The sequence below is a fragment of the Aegilops tauschii genome, chromosome 7, assembly GCF_002575655.3.
Source record: "Aegilops tauschii subsp. strangulata cultivar AL8/78 chromosome 7, Aet v6.0, whole genome shotgun sequence".
NCBI lineage: Eukaryota > Viridiplantae > Streptophyta > Magnoliopsida > Poales > Poaceae > Aegilops > Aegilops tauschii.
Window position 1 is genome coordinate 229,979,931 of NC_053041.3, and position 26,762 is coordinate 230,006,692.

General features: G+C 47.2%; 2 long non-coding RNA genes across 2 annotated transcripts; both read right to left on the bottom strand.

The window, feature by feature from the left end:
- Positions 1-11,447: 11,447 nt before the first annotated feature.
- On the bottom strand, positions 11,448-16,595 carry LOC109736402 (uncharacterized). The gene is made up of 7 exons (XR_012190415.1): positions 16,105-16,595; positions 15,656-16,020; positions 15,008-15,130; positions 13,735-14,282; positions 13,556-13,623; positions 11,899-13,037; positions 11,448-11,793 (listed from the first exon to the last, which is right to left on the bottom strand). It is a non-coding gene; the product is annotated as an uncharacterized lncRNA (long non-coding RNA).
- A 50-nt stretch (positions 16,596-16,645) lies between these two features.
- Positions 16,646-17,681, bottom strand: LOC141028135 (uncharacterized). The gene is made up of 3 exons (XR_012190416.1): positions 17,268-17,681; positions 16,930-17,167; positions 16,646-16,850 (listed from the first exon to the last, which is right to left on the bottom strand). It is a non-coding gene; the product is annotated as an uncharacterized lncRNA (long non-coding RNA).
- Positions 17,682-26,762: the final 9,081 nt, after the last annotated feature.

Genomic DNA, 26,762 nt, shown 5'->3' on the forward strand with positions numbered 1-26,762 from the left:
CTACATCTCACACAGTTGGTGATAATAAACTGTGTGGGATCTACTTGATTTGAATTACATAATGGGGTCACAGCGGCAATGGACGCTGTTTGAATTGCTAGACCTTTTATCTGCAGTGAACATGCAACTATATGTGTGTCGTAAAAGAATTGGAATTATTCAGGGTTCGTTTGGACATTTCATACATTAAACAGGTTTTCTAGCCATTTCAGGTGCACAATTCAAAATTAAACTACATGCACATGCTCCGGTGCATATAAATGGGTTGAAAAATCAAATCTGTGTCCTTGAGTGCATGCTTAGGTCCCATGCAAGAAATGGGAATGAATTTCAAACACCAAGGCATTGTTGATTGCTGGCAAAACATTGAGATACCTGGTTTTTAAATTCTATTAAATCCAAAAATCGTCTGAAATTCATGAAACTTGGCATGGTATCATGGAGCGGCATCAACATGTCGTGGTAAAAAATTTGTCCCATTTGGGGACAGGTTTGGGTATAAGCTTCTCACAAACCAGAGCTTCTCACAACAAGCGTGATGGTTTCGGTACGGAATGTGCCACCTTTGGGGACGAAACGATATCCGTTGCCTCTTGTTGCTTTCAAAAAAATTCTAGTGCCAACATAGAACAACAGGAGTGTTGTGTTAAGTTTTGTAATTTTTCGGGGTTCGTTTGGACATTTTTATACATTAACTGGGTTTTCTAGGCATTTTATGTCCATAATTCAAATTTGAAATACATGCACATGCTCCAGTGCATACAAATTGGTTGGAAAATCAAATCTGTGTCCTTGGGCGCATGCTTAGGATCCCATGCAAGAAATAGGAATGAATTTCAAACACCAGGGCACTATTGATTGTCGGCAAAATGTTTAGGTACCTGGTTTTTAAATTCTAGTAAATCCAAAACTCATCTGATATTCATGAAATTTGGCATGCTATCATGGAGCGGCATCAACATGCCGTGGTAAAAATTTTGTCCCATTTGGGGCAGGTTGGGTATAAGCTTCTCACAAACTAGAGCTTCTCACAACAAGCGTGATGGTTTTGGTAGGGAACGTGCCACCTTTGCGGACGAAACGATATCCGTTGCCTCTTATTGCTTTAAAAAAATTCTAGTGTCAACATAGAACAACAGGAGTGTTGTGTTTAATCTTGGATTGTTCGTGGTTCGTTTGGCCTTTTTTATACATTAACTGGGTTTTATAGGCATTTTATGTGCATAATTCAAATTTGAACTACAAGCACATGCTCCAGTGCACCAAAGTTGGTTGAAAAATCACATGTGAGTCCTTGGGTGCATGCTTAGGTCCCATGCAAGAAATGGGAATGAATTTCAAACACCAGGGCACTATTGATTGCCGGCAAAACATTGAGATACCTGGTTTTTAAATTCTAGTAAATCCAAAACTCGTCTAAAATTCATGAAACTTGGCATGCTATCATGGAGCGGCATCAACATGACGTGGTAAAAATTTTGTCCCATTTGGGGCAGGTTTGGGTATAAGCTTCTCACAACAAGCGTGATGGTTTCGGTAGGGAACGTGCCACCTTTGGGGACGGAACGATATCCGTTGCCTCTTATTGCTTCAAAAACAATTCTAGTGTCAACATAGAACAATAGGAGTGTTGTGTTTAATCTTGAAATTTTTCGGGGTTCGTTTGGCCTTTTTTATCCATTAACTAGGTTTTCTAGGCATTTTATGTGCATAATTCAAATTTGAACTACAAGCACATGCTCCAGTGCACTAAAGTTGGTTGAAAAATAACATGTGTGTCCTTGGGTGAATTTCTAGGTCCCATGCAAGAGATGGGAATGAAATTCAAACACCAGGGCGCTGTTGATTGCCGGCAAAACGTTGAGATGCCTGGTTTTTAAATTCTAGTAAATCCAAAACTCGTCTGAAATTCATGAAACTTGGCATGCTATCATGGAGCGGCATCAACATGCCGTGGTAAAAAATTTGTCCCATTTGGGGCAGGTTTGGGGTATAAGCTTCGCACAAACCAGAGCTTCTCACAACAAGCATGATGGTTTCAATAGGGAACGTCCCACCTTTGGGGATGAAACGATATCCATTGCCTCTTATTGCTTTCAAATTTTTTCTTGTGTCAACATAGAACAACAGAAGTGTTGTGTCAATTTTTGTGATTTTTCGAGGTTCGTTTGGACATTTTTATGCATTAACTGAGTTTTCAATGCATTTATGTGCATAATTCAAATTTGAACTACATGCACATGCTCCAGTGCATATAAATTGGTTGAAAATCAAATATGTGTCCTTGGGTGCATGCTTAGGTCCCATGCAAGAAATGGGAATGAATTTCAAACACCAGGGCATCATTGATTGCCAGCAAAACGTTGAGATACCTGGTTTTTAAATTCTAGTAAATCCAAAACTCGTCTGAAATTCATGAAACTTGGGATGCTATCATGGAGCGGCATCAACATGCCGTGGTAAATATTTTGTCCCATTTGGGGCAGGTTTGGGTATATGCTTCTCACAAACCAGAGCCTGTCACAACAAGCATGATGGTTTCTGTAGGGAACGTCCCACCTTTGGGGACGAAATGATATCCATTGCCTCTTATTGCTTTCAAAAAATTTCTCGTCTCAAAATAGAACAACAGGAGTGTTGTGCCAATATTTGTGATTTTTTGGGGTTCGTTTGGACATTTTTATGCATTAACTGAGTTTTCAATGCATTTATGTGCATAATTCAAATTTGAACTACATGCACATGCTCCCGTGCATATAAATTGGTTGAAAAATCAAATCTGTGTCCTTGGGTGCATGCTTAGGTCCCATGCAAGAAATGGGAAAGTATTTCAAACACCAGGGCACCCGACGTTGAGATACTTTGTTTTTAATTCTAGTAAATCTAAAACTTGTCTGAAATTCATGAAACTTGGCGTGCTATCATGGAATGGCACCCGACATGATGTGGTATTTTTCATGTCCATTTTGAGAGAAGGCGCACTCGAATAATGACAGCCAACAAAGGCATTTTGAAAAAATAGCTGCCACTTTAATATCTCAAACGTTTGTATAATTCAAACCATGTGCATTCTGTTAACCATTCACGTGATGCCATGTGTCTTGGTTTTAATGGCTATAGGAGGTGTCGTGTGGACAGCTGCTTGACTGAACGGGAGGCGTGCGAGCGCAGTCCGGTGCGCAGGCTCACCGGGAAGCGTACAAGCTGTTCACCGCAGGATCTATGCATCTCTTCAACGCAAACGGTTCAGATTACGGTATGCAAATTAAAGCCAGACTTCGGCGCTAAGCCAAGAGACACTGCGATTTGTCAAAATATGCAGCTAAAAATCAATAGCACTATCTATTTTTTGCAACTAAAATTCAGTAATTAAGCATAGATTTCATTCATAGAGATTAAGCAGTCTTCCTCAGCGGGAAGCAAGACAGCCTTGGACCGCCGCCCGCCTCGCTCCCACTGGTCTACATTAATGGCGCCGCCGAGCGGCCGCACCCCCCATCCTCGCACACACACAATCCTCTCTCTCCGCCCGCATCCTCGACGCCGCTCTGAGTCCTCAAAGCCGTCAGTGTACGAGGATGCCGCCGAAGCGCCCATCGGAGGGAGTGGCGATGCCAGGGCTGCTGAAGCACCGGAGCACTGTGTGAATATGGAGACAGAGGTTTCCGTCGCCGCCAACGAGGTGGAGAACGAGGCTGCCAACAAGCGGAGGCGGGTCGAGAAAGAACCGCAAGCGACTCCAGCAGTCCTAGACTTCATCAGCAACCTCCCCGATGATATGTTGATAGTCATCATATCCCTCCTCCCAATCAAATATCGGGCGAGGATAGCCGCCCTTTCCCGGCGGTGGTGTCCCCTATGGTTCCTCACCCCTGTCGACCTCCTCGACGCCCACAAGCTCTGCCATGGCTATCGCCAAAGCTTGGATGCGTTCTCCCAGATCCTCGGCAGTCACCATGGCCCAATCAAAGGCCTTATCACGGGCAAGTTCAGTTCCAATGGCAAGGACCAAGCCAAGCTTGACGAGTGGTTCCGATCCCCCGCCATAGATCAGCTCGATAAGCTCAGTTTTAATTATGGGCATATACGCTTGCTGCCAACATCCGTGCTCCGCTTTGCGCCCACACTGCGCCTCGCCAAGTTCATGAACTGCCATCCCCCCTAATGACGCGCCCGCTCTTTTTCTACCACGACTGAAGCACCTCGAGCTCGTCGCCGTCCGCATCCCAAAGGATGACATGGAGCGCCTGCTGCGCGGCTGTACTGCACTCGAGTTCCTTCGTCTTCAGGCGATGAATTGGTCGAGTACCTTGCACATCACCTCCAGGACTCTCCGGACTATTTATGTGTGTTGCTGGTGCTACAACAAGAGATCACAAAAGGTGGACCACTATATGGTCATCCAGGACACACCTTAACTTGAGAGATTACTTGTAGTTGATCAACAAGGTCCAACAAGAATCAACGCCATTTCTACGCCGAAATTGACAGTGGTGGGCGACTCGTCTGTCAAATACTATAACTTTCAGGTACAATGGTCGCCTTATACCTCTCCTTCTTGATATCAAAGTTATTTCTAGTTTTGAAGATGTATGTTCGTCTGTCATCCAACGAAGCTTCACCCAGACTCTGGGCACAGTGAAGGTCTTGCACAAGAATCTGACGGCCCCAACCTGGACCAAGTTGTCAGTTGCCTGAGATGCTTTCCGTGCCTGAAGAAGTTGTATATCGAGGTGATGTTCCTTTCCTGTTAAATGTTAACCATAAGGGAGTTCAATTTTTTGCACCTTTTCCCAAGTTTACAATGACAATGTACTATGATTTCTACAGAAATTTTGGAGGATTTTAGGACATACACCCCCACCCCATATTGGTTGCTTCATTCATATGGTTACAATCGTCCATAAGCATTTCTCCTTTGGATTCATCTGTACTAGTTTTCTTAGGGAATTTTTCATCCAATCCAACCTCTTGTGAAGAAGGCTACATGTTTCTAGATTGTAATCAAATTCCCATGTTAATCATGCCAGATCGAAGATGGCACGTTGGTGCATTTTACAAATCCTGCAAACCAAATGGGCGTGTAGTAGTGTTCAAAACTGCATGTAGGCACTAACACGTTCTCTTCTTTTGCAGATAATAATAGGCCAGGAGGTGGATAATGTTTATAACGGCAATCACATCGAATGCCTGGATCTGCATCTCTCAAATATTACTTTGAACTCCTACCGAGGGACCTTACCGGAGATTACACTCGCCAGGTTCTTTCTTGCCGGAGCAAAGGTGCTAAGGGTACTGAGGTTGAACACGCATTTAATTAGGAAAGATGAATGGTATGATTATCAGAGCCGGCATGTACTGCGGAATGGAAGAGCCTCCAAAAATGCCAAACTTCGTAATGGAAGAGCATATTGCAAAGCAATTGGAAGTCATTATGTCAAATCCATACATGACTTGTCAGCGGCTGATCCCTTTTCAGAAATGACGCAGTTTGCAATGTTTGAATTTGGGCGTTGTAATCTTTGAATTTGAACCTTGCAATATTTATGGTATTTGTTATATTGAACCGTTTACGTTCTCTTGTCTCAACGCAGATAGTTCATCTGAGTGAACCACATGTCGTATATCGCACACACCTTGATCTGGCTGACCGTTTCTTTTGTGTTGCCTAATCACAAACAGTTCATCTGAGTGAACTGTATGATGTACATCGCATACACCTTGATCTGGCTGACCATTTCTTTTGTGTTGCCTGATCACAAATAGTTCATCCGAGTGAACCGTATGTTGTTTATCGCACACACCTTCATCTGGCTGCCCGTTTCTTTTGTTCCTTCTCGTCGAAAACGATTAATTGAACTAAACGGTATGCCCTGCATTGCACACGCAACTAAAATCAGAACCGTGTTTGATGCATCCTCCATCGCAAATGTTTTGCACCTTTTTTATGGTTTTTTTACACCACCGTTTGCGATTATTGCATCGCACACAGTTTCGTCGAAGGGTCTCTGATCGTAGTGTCGCGTTAGCAGCATCCTGCAGTAGTGTCACAATAAACATGATCCAATCATATTCATGCTCAACGCAAACACCAAATAACATTTATTTAGGTCCAACACTAATCCCGAAGGTAGAGGGGGTGTGCGATGGTGATCTTATCAACCTTGGAATCCCTTCCAACACACATCGTCACCTTGCCCTTAACTAGCCTATGTTCATTTTGCAACTCCTGTTTTGAGTTACTAATCTTAGCAACTGAACCGGTATCAAATACCCTGGGGTTACTATGAACACTAGTAAAGTACACATCAATAACATGTATATAAAATATACCTTTGTTCACTTTGCCATCCTTCTTATCTGCCAAGTATTTGGGGTAGTTCCGCTTCTAGTGGCCATTCCCTTTGCAGTGGAAGCACTCGGTTTCAGGTTTGGGTCTTGCTTAGGGCTTCTTCATGGGAGTGGCAACTTGCTTGCCATTCTTCTTGAAGTTCCCCTTCTTTTATTTGCCCTTTGTCTTGAAATTAGTGGTCTTGTTAACCATCAACACTTGATGCTATTTCTTGATTTCTACCTTCGCCGATTTCAGCATCGCAAAGAGCTTGGGAATCAATTTCATTATCCCTTGCATATTATAGTTCATCATGAAGTTCTAGTAACTTGGTCATAGTGACTAGAGAACTCTATCAATCACTATCTTATCTGGAATATTAACTCCCACTTGATTCAAGCAATTGTAGTACCCGGACATTCCGAGCACATGCTCACTGGCTGAGCTATTCTCCTCCATCTTGTTGGCAAAGTACTTGTCAGAGGTCTCATACCTCTCGACATGGGCATGAGTCTGAAATACCAATTTCAACTCTTAGAACATCTTATATGCTCCGTGGCGTTCAAAACATTTTTGAAGTCCCAGTTCTAAGCCATAAAGCATGGTGCATTAAACTATCAAGTAGTCATCATACCGAGCTTGTCAAACATTCATAACGTCTGCATCTGCTCATGCAATAGGTCTGTCACCTAGCGGTGCATCAAGGGCATAATTCTTCTGTGCAGCAATGAGGATAATCCTCAAGTTATGGACCTAGTCCGTGTAGTTGCTACCATCATCTTTCAACTTAGCTTTCTCTAGGAACACATTAAAATTCAAGGGAACGGTAGCACGGGCGATTGATCTACAACATAGATATGCAAAAACTATCAGGACTAAGTTCATGATAAATTTAAGTTCAATTAATCATATTACTTAAGAACTCCCACTTAGATAGACATCCCTCGAGTCATCTAAATGATCACGTGATCCATATCAACTAAACCATGTCCGATCATCACGTGAGATGGAGTAGTTTTCAATGGTGAACATCTCTATGTTGATCATATCTACTATATGATTCACATTTGACCTTTTGGTCTCAGTGTTTCGAGGCCATGTCTGTACATGCTAGGCTCGTCAAGTTTAACCCGAGTATTCCGCACGTGCAAAACTGTCTTGCACCCGTTGTATGTGAACGCAGAGCTTATCACACCCGATCATCACGTGGTGTCTTAGCACAACGAACTGTCGCAACGGTGCATACTCAGGAAGAACACTTATACCTTGAAATTTTAGTGAGGGATCATCTTATAATGCTACCGCCGTAAAGCAAAATAAGATGCATAAAAGATAAACATCACATGCAATAAAAATATGTGACATGATATGGCCATCATCATCTTGTGCCTTTGATCTCCATCTCCAAAGCACCGTCATGACACTACAAAAAAAAGACACATCCGTGACATTTTGGGCCGAACGAATTTTTTTCTATCATGCTTATGACACTTCTATGATGATAATTGTGACAAAACTCGGTATCATCATAGATGTGGTGGGCTCCTACTTCTATGACAAAAAATCATGACAGAAAATGGGTTTTTCATCCTGGGCGGGCCGGAGACGCTGCTGCATGACATTCTTTGGGCTGTCCATGACGGGAAAAACCGTGGTAGAAGTGAGGGCGAGGAAAATATCGGGGAGTTCCCGGTTACGATGGGTGGTCGGGACCGAGCGATGCATGGAGGTTTGCGCGTTTTTCTCGTACACGTACGCGCGTGTGTGCGAGGTGTTGCGCTCTAACTGAACCCGAGCGAGGCGTTGGGCTCTAACTGAACCCGAGCGATTGCACTAGCTACGTTACTGAATCCGAGCGATCGATCCCTTGCTGTTAACTGAACCCAAGTGATTCCTTCACTATTGCTGCTAACTGAAGCCAATCGATGCTGCCTCTTGATGAACAGTGAGTGTTGTTGGGGGTTTGGATGAACATTTCCCGGTTAGGGGTTGGATGAACAGGACCCCGTGGTAGTAGAGGCCGTTGCCGCTGGATGAACAGGACCTCGATTGAGCCGGTTGGGGGTGGATGAACAGGACCCCGTGGAGGGCTGGATGAACATGACCCCGTGGAGGGCTGGTTGAACAGTAACGGGTGGAGGGCTGGATGAACAGTAGCCCGTGGAGGGGTGGTTGAACAGGACCACGTGGAGAGGGCTGGTTGAACACTAGCCGGTGGAGGAGCGGTGGAGGCTGGATGAACAGTGGCTGGTGGAGGCAGGAGGGGAGACATCGTGGATGAACAGTCGCAGGTGGAGGCTGGAGGAGGTCGATGGTGGATGAACAGTAGCCCGTGGAGGCTGGAGGAGGTCGATGGTGGAGATGGACAGTATCCCGTGGAGTCCCGTTTTGCAGTATGCCACACCCCTCCCGATGAACAGGACCCCTGTTTCGACCGTAGCGCTCCAACACAAGCCCGTTTCCTTCGTTTTGCGGTACGCCACGCCCCTCCCGATCAACAGGACCCTGTTTCGACCGTAGGAGGTCCAAGAGAAGTCTGTTTCCTCCATTTTGCGTTACGCCAGACCCCTCCCGATGAACAAGATCCCGTTTCGACCGTGGCCGGTCGAACACAAGGCTGTTTCCTCCGTTCCGCGGTACGCCAGACCTCGTTTCAAACGGCTGTTCCGTCCAAGCCGGTTGGCTCCCGATGAACACGACGATGATGCAGTTTCTCCGTTCCAACCCAGCCATGTACACGAGCCCTGGCCGTACGTATGCGCGAGTAGGCGTTCGAGACCCCGCCCGTATGTACGTACGTGGCCGTATTTACTTTCTTGCACCCTGGCCGCTGTACGTACGTGTACACGATATTAACGGGACTGCGTGACATGCTACGTGCGCGCCTCTACTATTACACGTGCGCGCCTGTACTACTACACGTGCCCTTCCTTACACGGCCACGGTTCATCGCTGCAGCCTGCAGACAGACCGATCGACCAGTATGTACGTACATATTCGCGACCAGAATGACAACGCTATGTACGCTTCGACCAGGTGGGTCCCGATTGTCAGGCACTTCCTTGCGTGCGAAGATGTAGCTAGTGGGCCCCAGTAGCCAGGGGGCGAATCATTTCTTTTGCCCATAACATGGACGCACTTCCTTGCGTGCGAAGATGTAGCTGGTGGGTCCCAACAGTCAGGGGAAACGTTTTTTTCACGAAATACGGTGACCCGTCCGGTGGGTCCCTGCTGTCAGGTGGAGGAATCATTATTTTCCGCGTAATAAGGAGGCACTTCGTTGCTGCGGCCGTGGACCCAGTTGTCAGCCTCTCCACGTACAATACTCTTCCGATGGAAGTCGTTCCTTGACCACGTTGACCATGCCGCGCTCAGAGCACCAGGTTGGTGGACGACAGCGAGTCCTAGGAAGGGGATGACGCGGAGCCGGGGAAGACGCGGCAGTGGATGCCCACGCGGAGAGGAGTACGAGGGTTCACTGGATCGGCTGCGGTGTGAGGCTGCCATCGCCGCAGAATAATAGGGGGTGTGGGTGAGTGGAGGGATGGCCTGGCCAGCGGTGGGAGTAGTAGAGGGCGGTGAGGCCTCCGCGGCATCATAGCCGGCCACGGGAGGTAGGAGCACGCGGCACGACCGACGCTGGTTTGGGCGGCTGGATCAAGAAGACCAGAGGTTGAAGAAGCACTACGGCCATTGGATGGACATCGTACGGTCACTGGAGCTAGAATCGTTCATATTGACTAAGTTGACAAAGCCCTCCGTCCCCGTCAACTTAGTAGGCTCACAAGTCAGCCTCCCACTATGGTGGGTCCCAGCTAGCAGGGGGATATTCATTTTTTTGTGCGTAATAAGGAGGCACTTCCTTGCGTGCGAGGATATAGGTGGTGGGTCCGACCTATTAGCGAGGGGGACGTTTTTTTTGCGAAATACAGAGGCCCTTCCGGTGGGTCCCAGCTGTTAGGTGGAGGAATCATTATTTTGCGCGTAATAAGGAGGCATTTCCTTGCGTGCGGCCGTGGACCCAGCTGTTAGCCTCTCCACATATAGTACTCTTTCGATGGAAGTCGTTCGTTGACCACATTGACCACGCCGCGCCGAGAGCACCAAGGCGGTGGACGACGGCGAGGCCTAGGAAGGGGACGGCGTGGAGCCAGGGAAGACACGGCAGTGGATGCCCATGCGGAGAGGAGTACGAGGGTTCACTGGTTCGGCTGCGGTGTGAGGCTGCCATCGCCGCAGGGCCTGGCCAGCGGTGGAAGTAGTAGGGGGCGGTGAGGCCTCTGCGGCATCACAGCCGGCCACGGGAGGCAGGAGCACGCGGTACAACCGGCGCTGGTTTGGGCGGCTGGAGCAAGAAGACCAGAGGTTGAAGAAGCACGACGGCCGTTGGATGGACATCGTACGGTCACTGTAGCTAGAATCTTTTATATTGACTAAGTTGACAAAACCCTTGGTACGCTTCAACTTAGTAGGCCCACAGGTCAGCCTCCGAAATGGTGCGCCCCAGATGTCAGGGGGGGGTCATTTTTTGGGCGGCTGAAGCAAGAATATCCGAGATTGAAGAAGAAGCACGACATCCGTTGGATGGACATCCAACAACCACTGCTGCTAGAACCGTGTGTTGACTATAAGTTGACAAAACCTTGCATACGCGTCAACTCGGTTTTTGTTTTTTTAAGGGATGCGTCAACTTAGTAGTCCCACAAGTGTGTACAACCCATTTTTGAATTCTAATGGAATTTACTACAACCCGTTATAGTTTACTAGTAGAACGCCCGTGTGTTGCTACGGGCTACCATGCATATAAATAAAATAAACAAATGATTAAGGTCGTCTTCAAGGTCGAAACACATTTCTCCCTCATACGTCCGGGCATGTTCAAACATCAAACAAGCGCCCAGGACCACAATTCAAATACGTCCGGGGTGTCGTTGTCTGGACTATTCGCCGTGTTATCTCAGACACATTGTGTTTAAAGGTAAGTAGGTAGCTAATCTGCAGCAGCAAGAGCATAAAAAAAGTAGTTCTAACATGAGGATGCAAGGAACTACCCGCATCTAATTGTGTTCATCATCAGGCCTATGCCTGGGCTTGACCTTGTTGTCTTAGCTGGTGCATGTCATGACCATTATCTCGAATTGGTGCAAACAAAAGCAAAGCCCTAATTAGTCCAGAGAAGATGAAATCAGATAGCAATATCAGGGCATGAACAGATCTAAAGAACACAAACCACAAGCAGAGACTCGGAGAAGACGAGGCACGACCACTGTGACGTCACTTCCCTTAATAATTATATTTTTACACTATACACGTTTCACAACTATAATTTGAACACCTGTGTGCCATAAATAAATATATTTTTACACTATACACAAGTGAATCATGTTGTGTCATTTACATGACGGGTAAATTAAATGAACATGTCTTGATTAGGTACGACATACTTTGGACAAGGAAGAGACCTGCAGATAAATAACACAATTAAACAAACAAGTACTGAAATATAAGTGTTCCGCATTAAGCTTGCTAGTAAGGAAAATATCAGGAGATGGCTTGCTAGCTTTCACCTCTAGATCACCCCCATGGCAACTTGATACATCAGAGCAAGAAAACATTCCCCAATGGTTACAAACCTTTGGTGCAAAATGACATTCATGGGATCTAAAGACATCACTAAGAAATATCAGGTTCTATATGAGTCTGACTTATTAAAGAACAGAGAGCAATGAAGAAAAGTGCAGTACATTAAATCAAGGCCAAATGATACATTGCATGCATCAGCGAGCAGAAAAATAAATGGTGTCTAATATTATATTTTCCCCTTCCAATAGAGAGACTCCTTCTATATGTTTAACCAGTGATTAATTCCGGTTACACCAAATAAACATAGTTCTAAATGCTACCAACATTTTTTATGAAACAAAGGACAACCAAAATTAACTCCCCTCGCGTGGAAACTTGATGTCCTTTCAACTCTGAAATTCCACCAAAGGTAAGCATACAATAATTTTATAGTGTATAATTATACAAAAGAAGAACATGTTATGTGTGTAGATAGCGCAAGGTGGCATATTATCATTGAGAGCATATATTAGCACATAGTGTGATGAAAATTGGAACCAGATGTACTGTCAGCATGTCTTTCTCCTTATTCTGTATATCATCATTTCCTCTACACTTGACATGATAGCTTGAGAAAAAAAAGATGAGTATCCAGATATGTACATAGTTATGGCTAGATTCCTTGTTTTGTCCAAGAAAGATAAGTCATGAGCCCATCATCTTATTACAGCAAGGCACATCTCTATCAGTGGTGCAAGAGGTGTAAATTTTATACTTTCTTTTCAAGAAAAAACTCCTGGCAATATTAAACATCATGATGTAACAAATTACAAATATTAGTGTTAACATAGGTTAATATCTATTACTTATGTGTGGTGCAGTTCAATAAACCCTGAATTTTTTTTGAATTATTCCTAACTATCACCATCAGATCTAGGTCAATAAAAGTTGTAGTCACAGCCTGAGCCAGAACTTTGGATTGAGAAGGGATTGGGAAACCCTCAAAGAAAGGAAGAAGCTCACCACAACACAGTTACAGGCCCCAACTATCTCAACCTTGCGCACAAAACAGCTTAATGACTCATATGGGATCAACAAGAGTGCCAGTCGCGTAAAGCTTGTTCAGATTGCCAAGGCCGTCCACCTGAGAGCAAGACAAAAACTTAAAATTAGGAGTCCGAATGTGGTTAGACAAGCTATACTAATTTCATTTTGATTTTGATCCGACATGTGCATTAAACAGAGCATGGACCACGATTGAACAGAGCAACCGCTGCAAAATAAATGTATAACAAGAGTTGGCAGCATCAACATGTAATAGGCATGTATATTTATCTATGGGTTTTGTCGCTAGTGAACGCATACAGTTGCAATTGCACTTATGAAACCTAAAGGCGAAAGAAAAAAACCACTTGTTAACCCAAAAGACTGAAAAAGTCGTAACAAAAGAAGAAAAAAACAGCCTTCCTAAGTTCTCTAGTTGGGTGAAAAAAAACCAGCTATCCTAAAAGTGAGCACCAGATTCCAGTATATATCATGCAGTTTTCTGTATATGGTTCACACATGAAAAAGGGATTTTGGCCAGTGCTAGGACATGGCATTTGTTGCCTGGTAAAAGATTAGTTCATGCTATCTTCAGGATAAAATGAGCACGTGAGTTACCAGACGAGAAGGGGAGGCCATGAGTAAAGGTGGACTGAAACTTCTTGCTCGCTTGGAGCTTCATGAATCTGATCCATAGAAAATTATGTAATCATTTGAAATTAGTATACTAAAAAAATTGAAGGTACATTGCAGAAACGACACATTAGCAAAATTGAGTAATGCAAAACCGAACCCACCATAGGAGAAGCATAGAAAAAAATCATCTTCTGAACCCACCTACAGATCCAATTTATATGCATCATGCCATGGAATTTCCGAATGCATGGCCGCAGCCGCTGGCTGCAACGTCGACCCAATGGTGCTTGTCCGGGTGAAGTACAAGGCCGTTGCTCGTCGCCCGGGAGTTCTGCAACCCACATCAGTTTCTATGACTATAGTTTCTACTATTGTACTCTTTGTAGTTTTTAATGCATAAATTAATCTAATGTTGGGAGCTTTCCAAGGACTAACTAAGACAATCAGAATCGGAGAGGAGAGTTTCTCAACAAAAAAAGAATTAGAGGAGAGTCAACTAACCTTCCTTTCTTGCTTCGTCACCCCTCATGGGTTATGAGCTATGACGACCATGATGCCAGCCGTGCGTCCGAGCGCCTGTGGTCTGTACATCGACGACCTGCCCTTTTCTCATTTTTTTGGTCACCGAAGAGTTCGATCGATCCGAAACATGGAAGGGCGAGAGTAGTCATGTTCCTGCCCTGTGTGTGTTTTCTTTGCGCGAAAGTTCCTGTTTCAGTCAGAGAGGTAGAACAATCAGAAAATGAGAAGGTCTTTCACTTCCTTACAGAATGAAATTTCTGTCTTGCAAGTTTACAAAGTCATCAAGTTAAGCACTTACGATAAAATTATCTGACTCAGAAAGCTGATATCACTCATACAAAAAAACATGTTATACAATATTGAGTTTCGACATAGCTATCATAATAGATCTATGCAAAAATGTTCAGGTGCACGCAGGACAGCTATACAATTTTAGCAAGAATAACAATTTTACATGAAAAATGCCTGCAAGCCTGAAAGCCCATTATGTAATTCCAGTACTGAATCATTCAGGCCCTTGTAATGTTATTTGAGATTAGGTTCATAAAAATTGAAGGTGCGTGGTAAAGAAAGGAAAATAACATTACTTCCAATGAAATACTCTCCACATTGTTCGTACTTGCATTACTATCATGTTGGCATGGACATTGACAGACTGAATCAATTAGCTTGTAAAATTTATGAATAGATTCGGTTCTCTTCCTCTTCATGTCTACATGGATGAATCTGAAATATTCTAATTTGTTTCTATAATTAGTTCCTATGGCTATAGTTTCTACTATTGTACTATTTATAGTTTTTAATGCATAAATTAATCTAATGTTGGGAGATTTCCAAGGACTAACTAAGACAACCAGAATTGGAGAGGAGAGTTTCTCAGCAAAAAAAGGAATTAGAGGAGAGTTAACTAACCTTCCTTTCTTGCTTGGTCACCACCTCATGGGTTATGAGTTAAGAGTTCGATCGATCAAAAACTTGGAAGGGGAAGAGTAGTCATGTTCCTGCCCTGTGTGTGTTTTCTTTGCGCAAAAGTTCCTGTTTCAGTCAGAGAGGTAGAACTCTGTGTCAGCAGTTGTCTTGTCACTGCAATTTTAAATGACCGGCAATAAAGGTTGCTGCTTAATTTTAGAATGCCGTAAGTTTTCCGCATGTAGGTGTAGCAGCTATCAACTTTGAACCATACTGAATAAAGGAGTCAAAATGGAATACTTTTTGACCTCACAATGCCTATGAATTTCAAGTAGCCATTATTTAAACACCAGACACATTGTCCATGCAAAAAGAGGTGGAAAAAAAATCAAATCTGAACTGAACTTGACAGAATTCAAAAGTTGTATAGCTGACAATGGGCCATCATATACAACAAGATATAGTAAGCAATGCAACAACACACATGTACAAAGGGGTGAACATGCCTAATTGGTACTTTAATTTAACACATCGAATCATTGAGTGGTGCTAGGTCTAGTTACACATACAGAGTTTAACATCAAGTGGCTAAGTTAGCAATGTCTAGCACGAAGTTAGGCATGTGACCTTCATGGGAAGAACTGGACATACCGGGCCATACCAACCTGCTTCTTCCCCCCTCTGCGCTAGCTCCAAGATGCATGTCTCGTCCTGGTGGATTAACCGCGACCTCGACCACTTCGATCCGCCGATACTCGGCACCGCTACCAAGAACCACCAATCAGTCCTTGCTTGTGTCCATGGTGAAGATGAAGTCGCAGAATGCAGATCTTGGCTAACCCACCGACCACGCACACATGCATTGGCACGGCGCTCCGGGCGTGGCCCGACTTGTGCAGCGCGCTGAACCTTCCTCGCACGGTTCCTACACCTGCCAAGGCCAGCAGCACGTGCCCGCACTTCCTCGGCCTCTGCTTGTTCCTGTGCCTAGCCGTAAACATCATCAGGTGTGTAACCTGCATATTCATGGCACAATTATATAGGCAAGGGCGGTGTAAAGTATGACCATCCAAAGCAAGGGGATAACAAGATAACGAAACCTCTCCAACATACACCACAGAAAGGATGCCCACATGAAGCAGCACCCATTGACTCACGTGGACAACTTCCGAAGCAAATCCCACACGTAAGCTGTTAAAGGATAGATAAGTAATATAAGAAGTGGAGTTTATATGCACATGACCTACATGTACGGGAATGTTTTCATTAGCATGCCTAGTCTAGAACATAAAAGGGTGCAAGCCCATCCCTTTGCCGCAAGCATTCAAAATAACAAGCATACTGTTCAACATTTTCTCCAGTAAAATACAGGTTGCCAGGCAGGTCATACTAACTCCATGGGTTACAAAATATACAGGCAATCCAATAATATAAACATCAAGAAGAAATCCTTAACGGGAAAGAAAGAAGAAATCGACCGATCAGGGACAATTCGAAGCAGCAGACCTTAACGGGGTTGAAGCAGTGGCCTTCCCCTCGTGCTCATCAAAGCCTCCATGGCCTGCACATAGCCAACATCGTCACTCTGCCTGCTGCTGCTGCTGCCAAAACAACAACAACAACAGCAACCACCACCAATTAGCCTAGTAAATCCAAAAATCCAATTGTGATGAAAAAACATGTCCGTATCATGTGACTGCTGCAAACTGGACCCTTTTTTGATACGCACATGGCTGCTGCAATACAAGCCCACACAAAAAAGACATCTTGTATTAGGAGGCAGGGAGGGTTGGAGCAGAGCTTCTTCTCCATGGACCTCCTCTCTCTCCCACATGCCCTTGAATTCCTTGACACAATACAAGCAGACATCAGATGTTGGAGATGAAGAAGAAGACAAGGGTAGGGGAGGAGGGATTGGTACCCACTTTTGTCGAGGGGAGTTTCATCTCCATGGCATCCCACGGAGGGAGGCTAGACTCCGGCAGTGGAGAAATAATGGCCTCCAACATGTTCAGATCATGAAGAGAAAAGACTTTTTTTGCGGGAAGAGAAGAGAAAAGACTGCCTGAGCATGGCTCGAACAGAGAGAGGGAAGGGAAGGGCCTTCCATAGCGAGCCATGGTCTGCACGCCCGCCATGGTGCTCCTCCGTCACACCCGCAGCCTGCAGAAACCAACTGCACCGGTCAAATCAAAAAATCCAGAAGAAGAAGATGAGGTGAGGGGAGGGGAGGCGAGGGGAGGAGGATGGAGGGCGTCAGTACCTTTGATGTCTACGTGTTGCAACCCGTCACCGACGTCGATGTCCACCACATCAGCAAGCACCGAGAGAAGGCCGCCACCGCCGTCGTCGCCCCATCCCCATCCATCCATGGGTGGGTGTTGGGCTAGGGTTTCATCCCCATCCATCCATTGGTCAGGCCGGACCTCCATGGCCGACCTCGAGGGCCAGGTGGACGAGGGCGTGGTGGTGCCGCTGCGGATCTGGGCGCCCCCTCACCTTGTCGCGCGAAATGGAGCCTTCTCTCCCATAGCCCCACACCTTGCCGTGCGGATCCAGGCTGAGAAGGTGAGGGGCTGGAGCGGAGGCGCTAGAGGAGGAGGAGGCCGGCGGCGGTAGGATTGAGGCGGCGGCGGGGTTGGGGTTGGGGCAGAGGAGAGCGGCGGTTGGCAAGTGCATCGAGGGCACGAGGGAGCGAGCGCCTGGCTTTTTTTCGTAGGTTAACCTTCGTAGATTTTTTTAGGATGATTTTCCGTCGATGAACCGTAGTGTTTCACAACAGGCTTCGTGGTAGCATACCGATTTTTTTTGTCGGTCTCGAGGGCGGAAGGGGGGAATCGCTGGGTTGCGGGAGGTGGGATCGAGGACGAAAATTAACCGTCTCTGGTGGGACGAAATTTGACCGGCGGAGACTACCAACTGCTCCATTAGAAGTAGAGATAAAAAGTACAACCCATTTTCTAGCTAGACAACAAACTAATAATTTCAACCAACCGCTCAAAAGAGAATTCGATAAAATTTCCCACATTTTGATGGGATCTGAAATATTTTTATCCCGAAATTTCTAGTCAGATTAAATATAATTTTAAAATAAATTTGTATTACGTAAAAATCCAATGAAATATTGCGCGCGCAACAAGTAATGAAATTAAAATTTTCAAATTCCAAAAAATAATATATTTTTTAAACTAATTACGTGTTTGGTGCATTTTTTTATAGTTACTGCCCAGTTTTTATAATTACATCCCATTTATTATTTCTTAAAACCCATTTTCTTGTTAAGCCTAATGCATCCCTCCTAGGAAAGATTTGCAGCCCAGCGGGGCGGAGAATAACAAGTTGACCCGGATATTGTGTACAACTGTCGGCCCAGTTGCATTGCTGATGTTGAAAAAAGGCCTGTGTAGTACAGTACAACCTTACATGGCTACTCAGCCCACATTCAGCGACGTCGGAAAAGCCCAAGCAAGGCTTTTGTACAACTTTTTGAAGTCACTGAGCTCAATTAATAACTTAAGAAAAAAGTTAGAGTACAGTGGAACCTAATTAAAAGCTGTCATCAGCGAAGAAATAATTCAACGGGTCCCACTTGTGCATGTGTGCGTTTGTGTGTGTGTGTGTGTGTGTATGTGTGTGTGTGTGTGAGAGAGAGAGACCCATCGGTCGATGCTTGTAAATACATCTTTCAGCCATATGCATTGATGATGCTCAGTAAAAACTTATATAGTTGACACTATCATATAGAACATCATAGCACACTGAACTTGCATACAAATATTTCATGCAGGCGGCACAATCAGGGTGGAAGCAGTGGACCGCTACATGTAGGGCTATGTTGAAACCAACGAACTCGTACATAACCGCTCATCGTCTTTATCAATGACGGGGAAATATCTTGAATGTTGTGCAAAGAAAACAGACAGACAACACAATATATAAGTTCTGCTAGAACATTAAGTTGACGTACAACCCTTTCTAAAAAAGTTCAGGTAAAAAAATAGAACAGGTCACAATCAAATGTACTGGCACATCAGTGCTTCATACCCATAGCTCGGATTTAACTAGCATCTGACAAGATTCAGTTGTTACCTCAAATTAGAGGACATCCAGGCAGCCAGCCCTGCCTCTTCTCCCAAAGAAGCAGTGGCCTCCACAGCGCGATGGAGTAGGCCATGTGCCATTCATCGTTCTTGGCAACACGGGTGAAGTCTGATGTTGACTCCTATAATGGACGTCGTCGACGGACCCGGGCACCAACAGTGGAGGCAGGACTTCGATTGATGGATTGACCACTTCTTCGACGTGCACGAACACTCGATACAGGTACATCCCTAACGTGGTCCGTGGCGGCCTTGGTGGCGACGAATAGTACAACCCCGGTTCCTGCACCGGTATCTCAACACCAATCACCTTCGGTATGGTGGACGGCTTCTTCATCCATGCCATAACCGTTAGAGCCCAGCTGTCTGGAGGAACAAACATACTTACGAGTTCACCTCCAAAGCCGTTGATAAGCTCATTCATGGACTCGTTATTCCAAGCACGTCGAGGCATGCCGTGGAAGGTAAGCTTTGTTAAAAACTCAAGCTCAGAGGGCACCGAGCCCCATCCTGGGTGCCACCGATCAAAGCTCACCAGTGCACCATCGGAGAACAAACGCCGGGAAGATTCGAACACACAACTGCAGTCGAAAGTTGTCCGGAACTTGATGAAGAAATCAGCCGGTGGCGGACAGACTTCGACGAGCAAGTCACTTATTTGGATGTCGTGCGCAATGCCAAGAGCTTTGACAAGGTCGTCCGGCGAGACAGGAGGCTGGTCGCCATTGATGGTTACCATATCACTTTGTCGGCAAACTGGTCGTCAAGCACCGCCATGCCACTGTTGAGCGACAGCACACAGCGCCCGAAGGCAGGACGGACCTCAGGATCTTCGGCTCAGAGATCCGTGTTGATCGGCGACATGATAGTGCGCTTCAGTATAGGGAGTACAGGAGGGGGATTTGGGGGAACTGGAGTAGGAATCGAGATTCCAGAGGTGGGGGAGGGGCGGGAGATTGGGGATGAAAAGGTAGCATGAATTTTGAACACGCACCAATATGCTCTCGGCACGCAAGCGGACGAAAACAATAGTGGCGCCCACATGTCGGCGCGCAAGAGTCCCAATTCTTTCTTTTTTTGAGAGCCCGACCTTTTTTTAGGATCTTTTGAGAGCCCGGCCTGAGAGTCATAATTGACCTGTTTGGCATTGCGTTACTACTCGGCCCATATTCAACGACACCTCACTGGCCCAAACAAGTGTACATCATCGAAAAGACACTGAGCTCAAATTATCTATCTATCTATATCTATATCTATATATATATACACTTTTATAAAAAACAGAGTTGGTGATGATGGTGTGCCTGCCATCCTGCAATATAGGCCGTTCGATCTATATCTAACGGATAGGAAGGAAACAATGACAATTTACCCGCACTCCTCTCCACATTTGCTGATAAGGCCTTCCCTCGTTCATCCTTTTCTCCCACAAGATCTTGATGTTCCGTGCAACGCACGGGCATCTTGCTAGTAACTTAAAAAAGGAGATATACTTTGAACACTTGAGAATAGTGATGCCCTCATTTAGCCCACCAGCAGTTCGAGACAATGAACAGTTTGAAACAACAATATATACAACATTCAAACACTGACTTGTGACTACTACTGACATAAACAACAAGACATGATAGTTCATAAGAAGTGTTGCTAGACCACCAAAATGCACCCATATGCATCGCTCAGACTCTCGTGATCCAGACGAGAATGATATTCTAAATAGAGGCAACTATTACATAGTAAGAGTGACATAGACGAGGATGACCAAATGACAAGGAATATGCATAACAAAAGAGAGAACTACCCATCCAGAACAAGCAGCAAAGACAACAAGTCATTCAAAGAGGATGATCCAACACCATCATAATTTGCAGCCACGCTTCAGCCACCAGTGATTCGGAGACACCAGTACTCCACCCTTTCGACGCAATAGCCCAATTACCTATCAACCTGAAGGCTTGAACCACGTCACTGCCTGTCGGACTCGACACATCCAAGGATCAAAGTTAATCCATATGCCTTTGTCATTCTCACCTTCTTTTGGCTGCAGGCTATATCGTTGACAATCAGGGGAGTTTGCTCCCGAACTCCTAGGGCTCGCCGTGTAGACACAGTTTTCCATAGCAAACAGAGCCTCTCTGCCATCAAGGTCCTTGCCAACGGTGATCTCCTAGTTAATCGGATAATTGAGTCCATGAAATAGAGAGTGTGAACCAAGGCTATCTACCCGCCTCCAACTCAAAAATCTTCAAGGCCCCAACAAGCCGGCATCCTGCTCATAGACGTAGCAGCCACTGTCCGGATACTCACGTATTTCACGGTGCTTGTATACGGTGGGGTTTTTGCAATATAACTTTTCTGGCTCATGTGTCCGAATGATCATCAGTCTTTTGCCGTCGTCTGATCGAGCAAGGAACCAGTTGTGCTTCTCTGTTTTTGGCAAAGGTGGTGTGATTACAAAGGGCAGTAACTGTAGGGACACCGCATCATATAAAAGGACAAGCATTGTTAATGTAAGATCAACATTGTTCAGAGTATGAGTAGGATAATGCAAGAAACAACATTGATATGTCCCTGTTGGAACTGGGAGGAAAATACAGGGAAATGTATACTGGGTTCGAAAATATAGAAGTGCCATGCATGGTTATACTCATGTTATCTCTCGATCGATTCTTCACAGGAAACTACCATGTCATGCATGTTATGTAATCATGTTCTGTCCTCACAAACAAATTCTTCAAGGAAACTAACAGACCATGCATTGTTATATACTCATGTTCTGTGGGCAAAATTTTTGTGAGCATATTATTCTAGCCATTGATTGCTGAAGGGCGAATATAGGTATGTCCACATGGTAAGCATTGCAGGATTTCACTACTTCCAAATATAGAGTTCTCCATATGCACATTTACTTCCCTAATGTATGGTTAGATGAAACCTACAGTGTGATGCATGTTTCTACATCATGAAAATGAGGAAACTAACATGGCCATTGATACACACTCATATTTAGTAGTATATAAATTACTATAAAATAAGGAGAATATCAATATCTTCCTAACCGTTTGATTATTCAGGGGTACAAATTGGCTATAATGACATGGTCACAATCGCATGAATTAACTCATTCCAAATATAGCTGATTTACGGCGTCTCTAATACATTACCATAGTTCTACTCAAATTCTACTCAAACAGGGATATGCCAATCATCACAAAAAGTTCAAACAGTGTCATGGCGTCATCATTAACATCAGACGGAAACAACTTACACGTGCCGTCCCAGCAATACATGGTGCCATCTGCTTTGTCGATCGCGTAGATGATGCCATTGTGTTCAATAGCATCACAGAAGTGTGTATCAACTTTGACGATGATCCACTGCGAGCTGAGTTGTCTCCAGCTGAAGAAGGCACCAACATAAAGATAGGCGAGTCCGCGGTCGATCAAGGCAATTAGCTTGAAGTCTGCATAATCCGCATGTCGTGTGGGCACTTGGCAGATTATAATCTTCTGCAAAACAAGGTTCGTCCAACTGACGTGGTAATCTAGATGACTTGGACCGCGATGGTAAAACTCTATATAATCCAAGGGAGGAAGGATAATCTCATGGGAGGTCTGGAAGTTCACGAGCACAACCTTTTTCCCGTCTTCTGTGACGGTAGCCATCCAGTGGGAGTTCATGCCGACCCAGTACATACCTACCAAGAAGTTTCGGGCGATGGTGATCGGATCGAAGTCGAGGGAAATGATGTACGGCGACCCAATACATACATGCAAAGAAGTTTCGTCTAATGGGGATCGGACTGAAGTCGAGGGGCATCATGTATGCCTCCGTATCATGGTGAGAAAATCTCGCAAGACTAGAGAGCAGCAAGGAGGGTGTCTTGAAAAGCTTAGGCCTCGCTTCGACGATGGCCGTGTGCATGTCCCTCGAGCATGCAGCCAGCCGCAGGGCGCTCAACATATCCATACACGAACAACAGAGGTCGAGGATGTCACTTGGGAGATTGCTCCAATCGCGGCTCATATGGATGCTGCGCGGTTCGCATTCGGCCATGGTGGAGTTTGAAAGGTGCGGTTTTTGGGGGCTTGATTTACGGGGAAGAAGGCTCTCGGTGCTAGAGCGGCTAGCGAGGGAATAGCGGTACTGGGGGAGGCGAGCGAGGCGAGGGTACGCAGGGGCACAACGAGATGATGAAGAGTGATCTTAGGATCTCTGGCGAGACGGAGATGGAGATGGAGTGGTGCTAGGGGAGAGGGAGACGAGGCGAGGCATGCTATACAGCGGCTGTGACAGTGACTGCACAGTGCACAAGGTGAGGCTAACTTTGGTAACCCGAACATGCCGCCTGGACTGGTGTCACCTCGGGCGCAAGGTCTTGTCAGTTCACTGTCAGGACCGGATGAATAATATTTTGACCATCAAGTGTACCACAGTTGTACTACTACTACTAGTAGGAGTAGTAGGAACATGAGTAGTACTGTATAGCGGAAATAGGTCTCCCGTGCTAGCATGCCTCTAGGTTCACTTCATCCTCCAGGTATCATCCATATTGCGAGCAGAACCAAATTCTTGTGCATGCGGAAGTGCGAAGAAGGCCTTTTCTTTTTTGAGGATAACCACATATTCCTTAACTAGAGAATGTTATGTCTCCCACGCACGCGCCAATATCCATCCGATCCAGCTACGACACATTTTTTTATCCGTTTGCATAGGTCCCACCTGTCAGGAGGGCTCTCAGAAATAAAAAGGAATCATAAAATGTCTCGCCACGGTGATTCGAAAGAGTGACCTCAACTATCCAGTGGCACATGTAGCGCTAGAAGGATGGGCACGTATAGGGACAGGTACCACTCCTCAGTCTAACTGTCGGAGTAAATGGCCATGAGTAGCCTAACCGACTCCCCCTGGCTCTTCGAAAAATTATCAGCCATTCAGGCATTCAAGCATACAAAGCATAGGGCCGCCTTCCCCCGGCCGGCTATCCCCAAGGTCGATTCCCAGAAGGCGACCCAGCCTCAGAACCCCCCCCCCCCCCCAAGAAAGATACGAGATAGCCGACTCCAGGGAGCCGCCCCAAGAGGACCGACTCCCAGAAGCCGGCCATGAAGAAAGCCGACTCCAAGAAGCCGACCATGAAGAAAGCCGGCCAAGACTGCACCTACTAAGACTGTACCCACGTAACGGCGATAGGATGGGGCGTGGCCGCAGTACAGCCCACTACCCCCGAATCCCGGAACAGGCATGGCCATTGGGCGTCGTACAGGCCAGCCATCCCCCGTCCGGCACGGCACTGTAGCCATGTTGGCCTCGATGTCACCCACGACAGGTGCCAGTACGGCCCGTGGGCGGCGGGCCCCTTTGCCAGAGAGACATCTGAAGATGGCCTGGCCTCCTCTAGTCGGCCAGGGATGTGGCCGGCTCCCAATAGCCGGCTACCTCCCTCCCTCGAAGCATGCGCCCCATTAAGGAGACAAGACGAGGTAAGGCTACATTGAGAGCTCGCAAGGCGGTAACACTGTAGCCACGCTTACCTCGACAAAGCCCTCGTCATCAGAGGCGAGGCAACAGTAACCAGTCGCCAACAAAGCCCCCAAGCAGTGGGGCCGGCAGCCGGCGGGACCCACCAGTCGGCGGGCCCCAATGACCGGCGGAGAAGCCGGCGAGCATAGACACTGATGGCTGGGACCCGCGCCCAGCCCGATTACCATTGTACCCCTGGGGGGTAGGCCTATATAAACCCCCCGGGACACCCATGCAAAAGGTTGATCTCATAGAATTCCACACACCACATAGAGAGAAAAGGAGAGCTAGCCTTGCCCTTCTTCTTCCTCTTGCCAAACAGCTCAAGGAGCACTTGTAGCTACTTGTATTGATCTAGTGATCATGCGGAGACCCCGCAGAGCAGGACTAGGGATGTTATCTCCACGGAGAGCCCCGAACCTGGGTAAGATCCGCCGGCGTGCATGTCTTTGCCTCATCCTGTTTCCAGGCACCGGCGATGTTTTACTAGCTCCCACAATGATAAGCCACCCGTTGGCATATGTCGCACCTACCACCCGACATTTGGCGCCCACCGTGGGGCCGGGTGCACCGTCGTCCGGAGACCTGTTCTGGACGGGAATCCTTTTTCTCCCCGCGAGCGCAGCCAGCCTGCTATGCCCGACGGCGCTTGCCCCGACGCGCTGCAAGGCATCGACGACGCCTGCGCGGCAAGCTGCCTCACCGATCTTCTTGGCGAGACTCGCATCTCCGACGAGCCCGCGTCCGACGCAGGCACGGACTACCCCGAGAGCTGCCTCGTCAGCCTCCTCGGCCAGCTTCACGTCTCCAGTGAGCTTGCTGTAGACTTGGAGTCGGTCGGCTCCACCGACCCGATGCTTGTCGACTCCGACACGGCATCGTTCAACGCCTACCCCTCCGACGTGGTAGTCGTTGACGACCCTCTCCCTCGAGCTGACAGTGGCAGCAGTGCTGTCACTGAGGTGCTGGTCATCAGCCACGTCACCGACTCGGGCGAGAACGCCCACGACGCCCTACAAGCGGCGATGCATGACTTGTCCGTCCCCATCCCGGCCGATGCCGACGCCGAGACCCTGGAGGCACGCCGCCTCGCCCTCATCACGGAGGGCCAGAAGATAGCCTCCATGAGACGCCTCACCGAGGCCCACCAGCGCGAAGTCGACCGCGCCGCTTTTGGTACGCCGCCTCACGGCGGGCCGAGCCGAGTCGGCCTCGTCAAGAAGCGCGGCGCGGCCATCGCCAGCGTGCTGGGGGTGGACCGCCCCGTTTATGCCACACCGCTCGAAAATCTGTGAGCTGCTCAGGCGGCAGCAGAAGAGCTGAATGGGCTGGGGGCTGATGAGCTCCCCTACATGACAAGGCGCATCCAGCAGCTGATCGATGCGGCCGCAGAACGGCACGAAGTCGGCGCCCGCGCTGAGAGCCCTCCCCCGCGCCGAGAGCACGCCGCAACATCCCGTCGCCGACTGCGAGCGGCGCCCGCGCAAGGAAGGACAAGGAACCGGCTGCTAGCCGCAGCCGGACTCGAATCACCATCGAGCGCGACGCAGAAGGCCGCCCTCGAGCAGTGGAGCGCCAAGGCGATCTGCCTCCTCCCCTGCCTCATGGGGAGAGATGTCTCACCCCGCCGCCTATCACCCATCTGACTCTCGGTGGCCGACTAGGCCGCCGCGAGGGAGTCAGCGAGAACGACGCCCGCCACCGGATCGACCGCCTAGCTCGATCCCTGGCGCTAGAATAAGAAGAGATGTCGGCCCGCCATGCTTTGGCCCCCGCATCCGCGACGAACCCTTCCCCAAAGGGTTCTCGCTCCCCAGAGACACACCCAAGTACAACGGCTCTGTGAAGCCGGAAGATTGGCTCATCGACTACTCTACCGCCGTCAACATTGCGAACGGCAATAGGCGCGTAGCCGTGAAGTACGTCCCTCTCATGCTGCAAGGCACGGCACGCACCTGGCTCAACAGCCTCAAGCCCTACAGCGTCAACAGCTGGCTGGACTTCACGGAAGTCTTCGTCCGCAACTTCACCAGCACGTACAAGCGGCCTCCCAAGCCCCGCCAGCTCTCCTTATGCGTCCAAGGGCCCAGCGAATCGACCCGCGACTACCTCACGCGATGGGCCGAGCTCTGCAA